A 9,730-nucleotide genomic window follows, 5' to 3' on the forward strand; every position below is an offset into this window, starting at 1 on the left:
ACACACACACACACACACACACACACACACACACACACACACACACACACACACACACACACACACACACGTACGTACACACACAAACACACGCGTACGTGCACACACAAAAACACATGTACATGCACACACGCGTCGTTGATGACCAATTAGTCTTTTCCTACTCCTTTTGCTGTTTCTATCGGAGCCAGTTTGACCTCTCACCTTTTTGCCTACTGATTTCTATTAGCACTAATTGCGAGCTCACTTCCTTTTCCCTTCTCTCTATTTCACTTCCTCCCTCTAATTCTTCTTTTTAAGATAATTTTTCCTGTATGCACTTCCCTCTGTTTCCGATCCCTTAGTCTTGAATCACTCTTTATTTTTGGAGTACAGCGATCCCTAAGCCCTCCCCTCCAGCCACCCCCCGCCCCATGCGACTCTCTCCAGACCGTGCATTCCATTACAGCACAGACTCCATTGATTTGCTTGCGCTAAAGTGCTATTGATTACAATACATGCTTCACTGCTGCTGGGCTCTACTTCGTCTCCTATCGGCTTGTGCACCCACACACACACCCACACCCACACCCACACACACACACAAACACACACACACACACACACACACACACACACATAGGTGCTTCTCTTTCAACTTTTCTCCCATTTTCTTTTCTGCATTCATATAATAGCTATTTCAACTCAGGGGGCTCTCTTTTCTGATGCCTGGTCTTCTTTGAGTCTGTATTGGCTTTTGTTACCTGTGCTTTTATGTGCAGTTCTTCCACCAAAGTCTTGGAATTGATTGTTGGAAATAGTTGGAAAGTTTGGCCTGGTCAATGAAATACAGCATCCTCCTTTCACATGGGAACCATTCACCTCCAGCATGTGTTGTGTGTATGCATGTTCATGTTATTGTGTCTATTGAGAAGCTATGAATGAGAGGATATGCTGGAGACCTGAGAGAAGACATATAATGACCCCTGGACCATGTGTGTATGATGTGCGTGTGATGAGAGGGAGAAAAGAATGGAATGATGGAGAATGAAGCTGAAAAGACAGGACGTCGATGTTTCCTGGCATATCGAGAGAGAGAGAGAGAGAGAGAGAGAGAGAGAGAGAGAGAGAGAGAGAGAGAGAGAGAGAGAGAGAGAGAGAGAGAGAGAGAGAGAGAGAGTGTGGTACTGCACACATAAGTGAACAAAAGACATGAGAGAGAGAGAGAGAGAGAGAGAGAGAGAGAGAGAGAGAGAGAGAGAGAGAGAGAGAGAGAGAGAGAGAGAGAGAGAGAGAGAGAGAGAGAGAGAGAGAGAGAGAGAGAGAGAGAGAGAGTGTGGTACTGCACACATAAGTGAACAAAAGACACAAGAGAGAGAGAGGGAGAGATTTGTATCGGGGAAACTGTCGCTGACATGGAACAGGCAAACTTGAAGAAATGGCAACTTTGATGGTGATCTGTGTTACCTCCCTGTTGACTAGAGCTCTGAATACATGATCGCAATTTCATGGCTTACTGAAGGGTGTCTCCTTCCATAAATGCTCCGAAACAGCAGCTCTGTTCAGCGAGCCTGCACTCTTTCTGTCTAAACAGAAGGCACGGCGGCCCTGATACAATGAAATCTTGATAAGGCGTGCAGTGCTGGGATTGAACATAGATATACTTTTATATCCCTGTTGGATTGACCTATAGGTTTGAATAAGTGATAGTCGCTTATGAACTATGAATAAGTTGAACAAAAGCATTCGACTTCATAATAAATCATTATGTTATTAATGATAATGCTTTCATTAGTGATGCTTCCACACTCTGTGTGTTTCACGTTGAAAAAAAGTACAATCTGAGGAACTTGTGACCCTTTGAGTGAATAAACAGGGGCCAACAGGATCCTTCAGACATTGAATGATGTCTGCTACTCAGACGTCCTCTGGCGGTACAGGGTGCCCGTACAGAGTGCCCGTACAGGGTGCTACAGTACCAAACAGTACTGTATTAACACTGTTTCTTTGTGGAGCCCAATTTTTTGTTAGACTCAGTCAGTCCTCATTGCTGGGTTTGCTGCAGCTTGCTTTGTTGTTGACAAAGGATGAGAAATTAATAGAGGGGGAGGAAAAAGTCAAGCAAACCGCTGCAGCAAATGTGTACGTGCTCAAATAGGGCAAAAAAAACTATATTCACGGAGGTACACCTTTTCAAAACAAATCAACACTCACACAAATCAATGAGGAAGACAAAAAACAGTGGATCAATATGAAGAACAGTCGGAGGAGTGGAACAGCAGGTGGCCGGCGGCGACGCCCGGGAACAGGGGCCGCCCAAACCACTTTTATCAGTGTCCTTTTGTTAACTCCACTTAAGGTGCAGGTGCTTTTGTGCTTTTTTTGCTAGCATCGAGACACAAATCCGGGTTCATTATCGTGTTAGAGTGACGATCTGGTTTTTCCTTACAAGTTGGTGCCTACGGCTATATGTTGTTACCCATCTATCTAAATAATATTCATCTAATAATAAATACTAATTTATTTATTTATTTTTCCTTATCTACCTATGTTTCTATCTGTTTGTCTGTGTCTATCGGTCTGACTCTCTCTCTCACACACACGCACGCACGCACGCACGCACGCACGCACGCACGCACGCACGCGCGTGCGCACAGGCATGCGCACCACTACCGAATCTACGAATGCCCCCCGGGCGGCATGTGCGGCGTGGCTACTACGGCTAATCGATAGCCGTGTGTGTTGATGGATTCAGATGCATGTGCTGCGGTGAACGGTGAGCCCTGACCTGTAATTGAAATCACAACTCTTGACACTTCTCACAACGAACTCTGTTGGCCCAACAGATCACCAGCAGCTAAACGGTTGATAAGCCCCGATGCAGTCCGGGAACGCTGCACGCATGTCAGCGGTCGATGCCGGACCGCACTCACATGACATGTGTGAGGGAGAAAAACCGCAAGGTTTGACATGATCTGCGAGTGTGTGATGTGTTTGATTTGTGTACATAGATGAAACATGTCTTAGCTCATGCATACTCAAGTCTGTGTGTGTGTGTGTGTGTGTGTGTGTGTGTGTGTGTGTGTGTGTGTGTGTGTGTGTGCGTGTGTTTCAGAGGAAGGACCTTGGCTTCAGGGAAAATAGAACATACAGGCTGGAATATCACATCAGCATCTTGTCCAGCCCATGAATCAGTCAATGCACCTTACGTATTACCTCTTCTCCCCTTACCTGACACACACGCACGCGAGAACACACACACACACACACACACACACACACACACACACACACACACACACACACACACACACACACACACACACACACACACACACACACACACACATAAATGGATTCCTCCCCTCACACAAACACACACAATTGAGATGTTATTGTAAATCCCCATTACTGGAGATAACCCTGTACGGGAAACAAAGACCTTGAGTACTAAAATGCACGGAACCGCTATAGTCTTTTAAGCTTTTAATGGAATTACACCACCAGCCTGGGAGGTTGAACAACCATTGTGCAGGTATATTTAGCAATAATGCATTTAAAACAACAGGGATGTGTGTGGGTCTTACTTGTGCATACAGACAGGGACCGTTTTGTTGTTAACACAAGACACGACAAGCCTCTGCAAGCTGTTAGCATGACTGTAGAATAAGAACAGGCTGTTGTGTTATTACACTGGATGAGAATGGCCAACTAATCACAGCCAGTGGATCACAGCAAGCTGAATACATCCAAAACGGAGAGGAAGATTAAAACAAACTGATGCTTTCCTAATTCATTCACATTTTTATTCATCTGTTTTGTGTTTTATTGAGAACACATACGTCATCGTTTCTGAATTCAACAACAGGTTCACCATTCAAGGTTGCCTTGAAACAGACAAAAACTATAAAAGGATGGAGAACTGCAACAGATCGCACTTAATAGTTGCAGAACTACACTCTGAATAGTCAACCAAATAACAATGTCAATGTTGGTTTCAAAGATTGTCATCCTCTCGACCCAGTCATCTGTACCCTGCTCTATGCCCTTGATGTATTGCTGTAGAAATAGAGCACGCCTTTTCCCAGCCTTATTAGTGCTAAAGCACAGAGGTGCACGTAACTCAGGTGCACATCTAGTGCAGTCATGAATCGTCCTGCTGTGGCTACCCAAGAAAAAAAACGGCACCAAAGACCCTCGTCCCCAGGAGGTCGCTAATGTTCTAGAGGGGCCACATACCGAACAGGTATAACAGCAATCGGAAAAATCTGTAAGCGATTGGCTAATGGAGAGAGAGCACTTCCACTAACATTGGAAGTAACAGATAAGGATGGGCCTTTATATCTCCAAACAGGTGTAGGTCCTTACATTCATTATGTTAAGTTCCTATACTTAACGTCCTGTTCACCCCTACTATTTCTCCTCTGTGCTGAAGGCATATTTGGGCTAACCCCGCTTCTGACTCAATAATTTGTAACCAGATTGGAGTCTGATGGACTACACTGTAGAGAAAAACAGCCCAGTGTTGCTGACTGTGTGGGTTGAACTGAATTGCTTTGTATTCAACAGATTCTCTCTCTTGCGCTGCCCTTGAGAATTATAGGCTGGAAGCCAAATCCCGGACTTGTGACACACAATGAGACCCCCGGAATGAAAGAGGTTCAGGGCAGTTTCATGCATCCTTTCTTCATTAATACAACGGCAAATACTCTTTCTCCGGATCTCTCTGTCTTGTTCTAGGGTGAAACACAAATTGCTCTTTCTGGGAGCAGCAGCCCTAGCCCATGGCCATGCAGATCTGGGATTCATGGTGGGACGCATTAGATCTCAGTAGAAAACAACGATTTTAGAGAACTGTAGAAGGAAGAAAAAATCTCCCCAACACACGCCATTCTCTCTCAAGACAGAACGCTGGGATATGGGGACAGAGAACAAAATGGATTTTCTATTAGGGACACTCTGTATTCATGATTTTGTAGACGTGTACCAATTTTGTGCGTGTTATTGTGGCTTTATGTGTAGTTGTATCTGCATCGCCTGTCTTCCCTATATGCCTCATGTTGCCTAGCATGAGACCATGTATAAATATGTATCGGTAGGTTGACAAACTTGACTACCAGACTCGAGTACCGGGGAGAGAGCATGTTCTTGCTACTGAGAACACACACACACACACACACACACACACACACACACACACACACACACACACACACACACACACACACACACACACACACACACACACACACACACACACACACACACACAGGATTTAGGAGGACATTTGAGGGAGAGTAAACAGAGGATATTTCATCAGCTGTGTGTGTTGGCAATATTTGGGCCTCCGGTAAGAGGGGTAACAGTCTATTTGTGTGTGTGTGTGTGTGTGTGTGTGTGTGTGTGTGTGTGTGTGTGTGTGTGTGTGTGTGTGTGTGTGTGTGTGTGTGTGTGTGTGTGTGTGTGTGTGTGTGTGTGTGTGTGTGTGTGTGTGCGTTTACTGCAGTGGTGCCAAAGCCCGGGGTGATGTGTATAGCATCCTCACCTGACTTGTTTTTGCATCCACTGCATCTGATATAGTGGAAATAAAACAAAGATTAATCTATTTGCTATATTTTCACAAACAAGATTTTGTGTTATCGATAGCGAGAGATGTAAAAACCTCACGGCAACCTTTTTAAACCAATCAAGTTCTGAGGGGTTGATGTGGATTAATGTGCGAAGAGAGAGAAATTAAAGCCCTTAGATAATACGATATATAGGTTGATTTTATTGGTAGATTAGACTGCATTGGAATAATGTGTGTGTGGCATGAGAATAGCATACATATAGTAATAGATATAGATGGATCAATACATATATATATTTATATATATTTGATATTTTTGATATATTTGATAGATATATAAATATATATATTTGGATGGATGCATGCATGGATGGAAACACGCGTTCTCTCTGGTATTCATCTTTCAGCTTAATAAGCTGTCCCCTCTCTCACCCTGGTGTTCTTTCCCCAGGTCAAAACGTAATGAGTTCCCATGATAGTTCCCTCTCCGCCCAGCTGTTGTGATCCCCCCCCCCCCCCCCCCCAATGGCCTTGTCCCGTGATCAAATTAGCCGTTCACCTAATTGGGATTTATTTGAGAGTCTGTATGTATGTATTTACGGATTTAGGTTTTGTATGTAAGTGAAGATTTAGTATACAGGCCACATGCACGCCACACACACACACACACACACGCACACACGCACACGCACACGCACACACACACACACACGCACACACACACACACACACACACACACACACACAAAAACACACATGCATATTCAGTGTGAGGAGAGCAGATATGACTACTAATCTAAGGCCAGTGAGAGTGAGTGCTAATCAAATCAAAGTAATTTCCTTTAATGCCGCAGTGTTGACGCATTCCCCAATCTCCAGGGAGGCCCGTGACCCTGATGCACCCCAGTACTGACCCAGAATACACCTTACTAGTTCCTGCTACTGCGCTGCTTAAATATAGGAAGCATTGGTGGTAATGTGCGAAATGCATGCATCTAAAGTTTATGGTGCACTAATAAATAAAGTGCACCATAGCACTAATAAAATGCATCCAAAGCCATTTGTATTGTCCTAAAATATGAGGTTTAGCGTTTCATGCAATGGCGCACCTTGGCAGATATTAATGTTTAACAATATATCCCAAATAATAATGTAAATATGTGCACTGTGCCCGCCACTTTGTGTTATTTATTGGACATAATATTCTGTTTTTTGCAGAGTTGTAGAAGGCCCACTGTAAGCACAGTTTGAATATTGATTTTTATCGATTCTTTCTTTTTTGCCCGACAAAAAAAATCTAAACAACTACACAATCTAATTTAATGACCTGCAAACCCCAAGAAAGGGAGTAAGTAATTTTAGCTTTAAAGGTTGGCACTTTCGGCAGTCAGAGTCCACACAGAGCTGTCTCCTGGCTCTGGGGAAGTCCACTGGCTCACTCTACTTAATCCACAGTACGCTTTCAGAAATGAGAAAAATTGACAGTTAAACATTGTCATGCTTACTCCCTAATCCTGATCAAAGAAGCCTTTCCTAAATTAGATTTTCTTTGTCAGTCACTAGGGGGGGGGGGGGTAAAGTGTGGAAAGAAAGACAGAATTTCATTGAATGAATTTTCATATGCTCCTTTTCCTATGCCCTCATATTATTCATTTTTAGCCTTGAGGGGATGGACCTTTGTGATTGCTCCATTGCTCTTTTAAATCCCTACGATTACTGCGTCTGCATTCCAAATGGCACCCTGCAAAGTACACTACTTGAGCTAGCCCTCGAGCCTCGGGGCTAGCGCCGCCGCCGCGGCGCGCTGACTGAACATTATGGGCGTGCAATTGCCATTTCTTCAGGCTCTTTGGGCACCAGCTAGCGACTGCGGGAGGGTGCTTTTTATTTTTTTATGCTTAGCGGCTCATCCAGATGTGCATTGAATTATTAATTGGTGATGATGACGACAATGATGATGATGGTGGTGATGATGATGATGGAGATGGGGACAGCGTGTCTGGCTTGTAGTTGGACATGTCTTTGCTATATTTGGTGAGCTTTAGAGCGCATGGTGGATTGAGTTAACTATGAGATAAATCAACGGAAGTAACGGAGATGAGAGGTTGTCTTGTGACACACACACACACACACACACACACACACACAACCAAACAAACACGCACACACACAAACATTCTCACACACACAATTCCTCCCTCACAAACACACACACACACATTGACACACACACAAACACAAACAGTGGTCGCTTGGTCTCTCTCCCTCAGTGTTTGCGTCACTCTTTCTCACTCTAAATGATGAGCTTCTGGATCCGCTTCTGATCTTTTTTTACTCTGTTTAGCACCTTTCTGCTACTTGTCGCTTTCTCTTAACGGATTACATAGTGACTCCAATCTGTTGCCTAATGAGACCTAGGCAAAATATAGGCTCCATTGGCTTTAATCACTTTTTTTTTCAGCAACTCTATTCCTTGCTGTCTGTCCTTTTTCTCGTCCTTCAAGTTGGTTCAGTAGCATTTTCTATCTAGATTAGAATCAATCAATAGTCTCCAAAGGCAAGTCAAAGTTTTGCTAATACATTTAAACTGTGATTGGGTATCCAGCTAAACAACAGTGTTAGTGTGTGGGTGTGTGGGTGTGGGGGTTTGGGTGTGTGGGTGTGCATGGGTGGGTGTGGTTGTGTGGGGTTGTTGGTGTGTAAGAGATCGGGATACACTGTACATGACCCAGTATGTTTGTTGTTTCAAAACAATGTCTCTGTGTGGACACTGTAGTTCTTAAAAACGAAAAAGCATTGCCACTCAAAAGCAATACCTTCATCACACACACACACCGATCGAGTGTAATAAACGTGTTTGTGTGTGTTTGTGTCGGTGTACCTTTGTGTGTGGCATGACTGTGTGGTTGTTTTCCTGTGTGTCTGTGTGTGTGTGTGTGGCTATGATGAATGTTGGCTTGCGTGTGACTTTGATAAACGTCTCATGAGGCCAGATTATTGTACTGAGCCAAAGGGATACGCTGGCTGTATGTGGAACTCACAATGCTTTTTCCGATTGTGTGTGTGCGCGTGTGTGTGTGTGTGTGTGTGTGTGTGTGTGTGTGTGTGTGTGTGTGTGTGTGTGTGTGCGCGTGTCTAACTGCAGGATTGCCCTAATCTTTTTATGTCTGAATGCAGTGGCTAAGCCCTAGCCATCCCATTGGTCACAACCCCTACACACTGGAGAGGAATAAAAGCTGGTCCTGTATGGCCCAGATATGTGTCCTGGTGTTATCACATTGTCACCTTTACCCCGTTCACAGATGTTTTCTATTTTTTTGTCTGTGTCTACCTTTGTTGCTTGTTTATTTTCCTCGTTTTTGTTTTGCTGTGCCATGTTTTCGCACCTTGTCTATCTGTTTCTTTCATCGACACTGCACAAAACTAGATCCATTTCTGATGTTTTCTCTCTCTTTGTCTGTTTCTGTCTCTTTGGCTCTGTCTTTGTCTATGTCTCTGTCTCTCTCTCTCTGTCTCTATCTCGGTCTATTTCTCTGTCTCTGTGTCTGTCTCTCTCGGTATCCCTTCATCACACTGGTGCTGTCTCTTTGAATTAACTAAGTGAAAAAGACAGCAATCTTGAAACTGACTTCCTTCCTAATGAACCGGGTCCTCAGTGACCTCTGTGTCATACCAGTGCTATAAAACGGAAATATACATGTACCCCCACCCCCCATTCTCTTCTTCTCCTCAAAACAGTCACTGCACAAATGAAGAAACCCTTGGTATTGTGGTTGTGATGTCTATCTTTCCACGACATCCTGGAATAAGGTGACAGGTGAGATATATGGGCTGCATTAAAGATGGATCGAGGAATCGTTGAGGACTAACTGTAACAACTCAGGTGATGAACTTGACAGAAAAGGAAAAAGGCCCTAAACAACTTAACAAGATATCAATGTTTGATGTATTTAGGTATTCACCTCCTTTAAATATTATTTTGATTCAATCCATTATCATTTGAGCATTTATTTCACAACCTCATGCGGCCAAAGTTCTCTCTTGTAAAAGCTATTTCGTAATATACCATCAGTTGAATTAATTTTGTCTAATTGTTTTACTCGTTGCATGCAGGATCTTGTCGAATTATTGATTTACTTACTGCAGTCATCCATCTAAAATAACATGCAAGGACATTGCTTT

Source organism: Gadus macrocephalus, chromosome 16, assembly GCF_031168955.1.
Source record: "Gadus macrocephalus chromosome 16, ASM3116895v1".
In the NCBI taxonomy this organism is placed as follows: domain Eukaryota; kingdom Metazoa; phylum Chordata; class Actinopteri; order Gadiformes; family Gadidae; genus Gadus; species Gadus macrocephalus.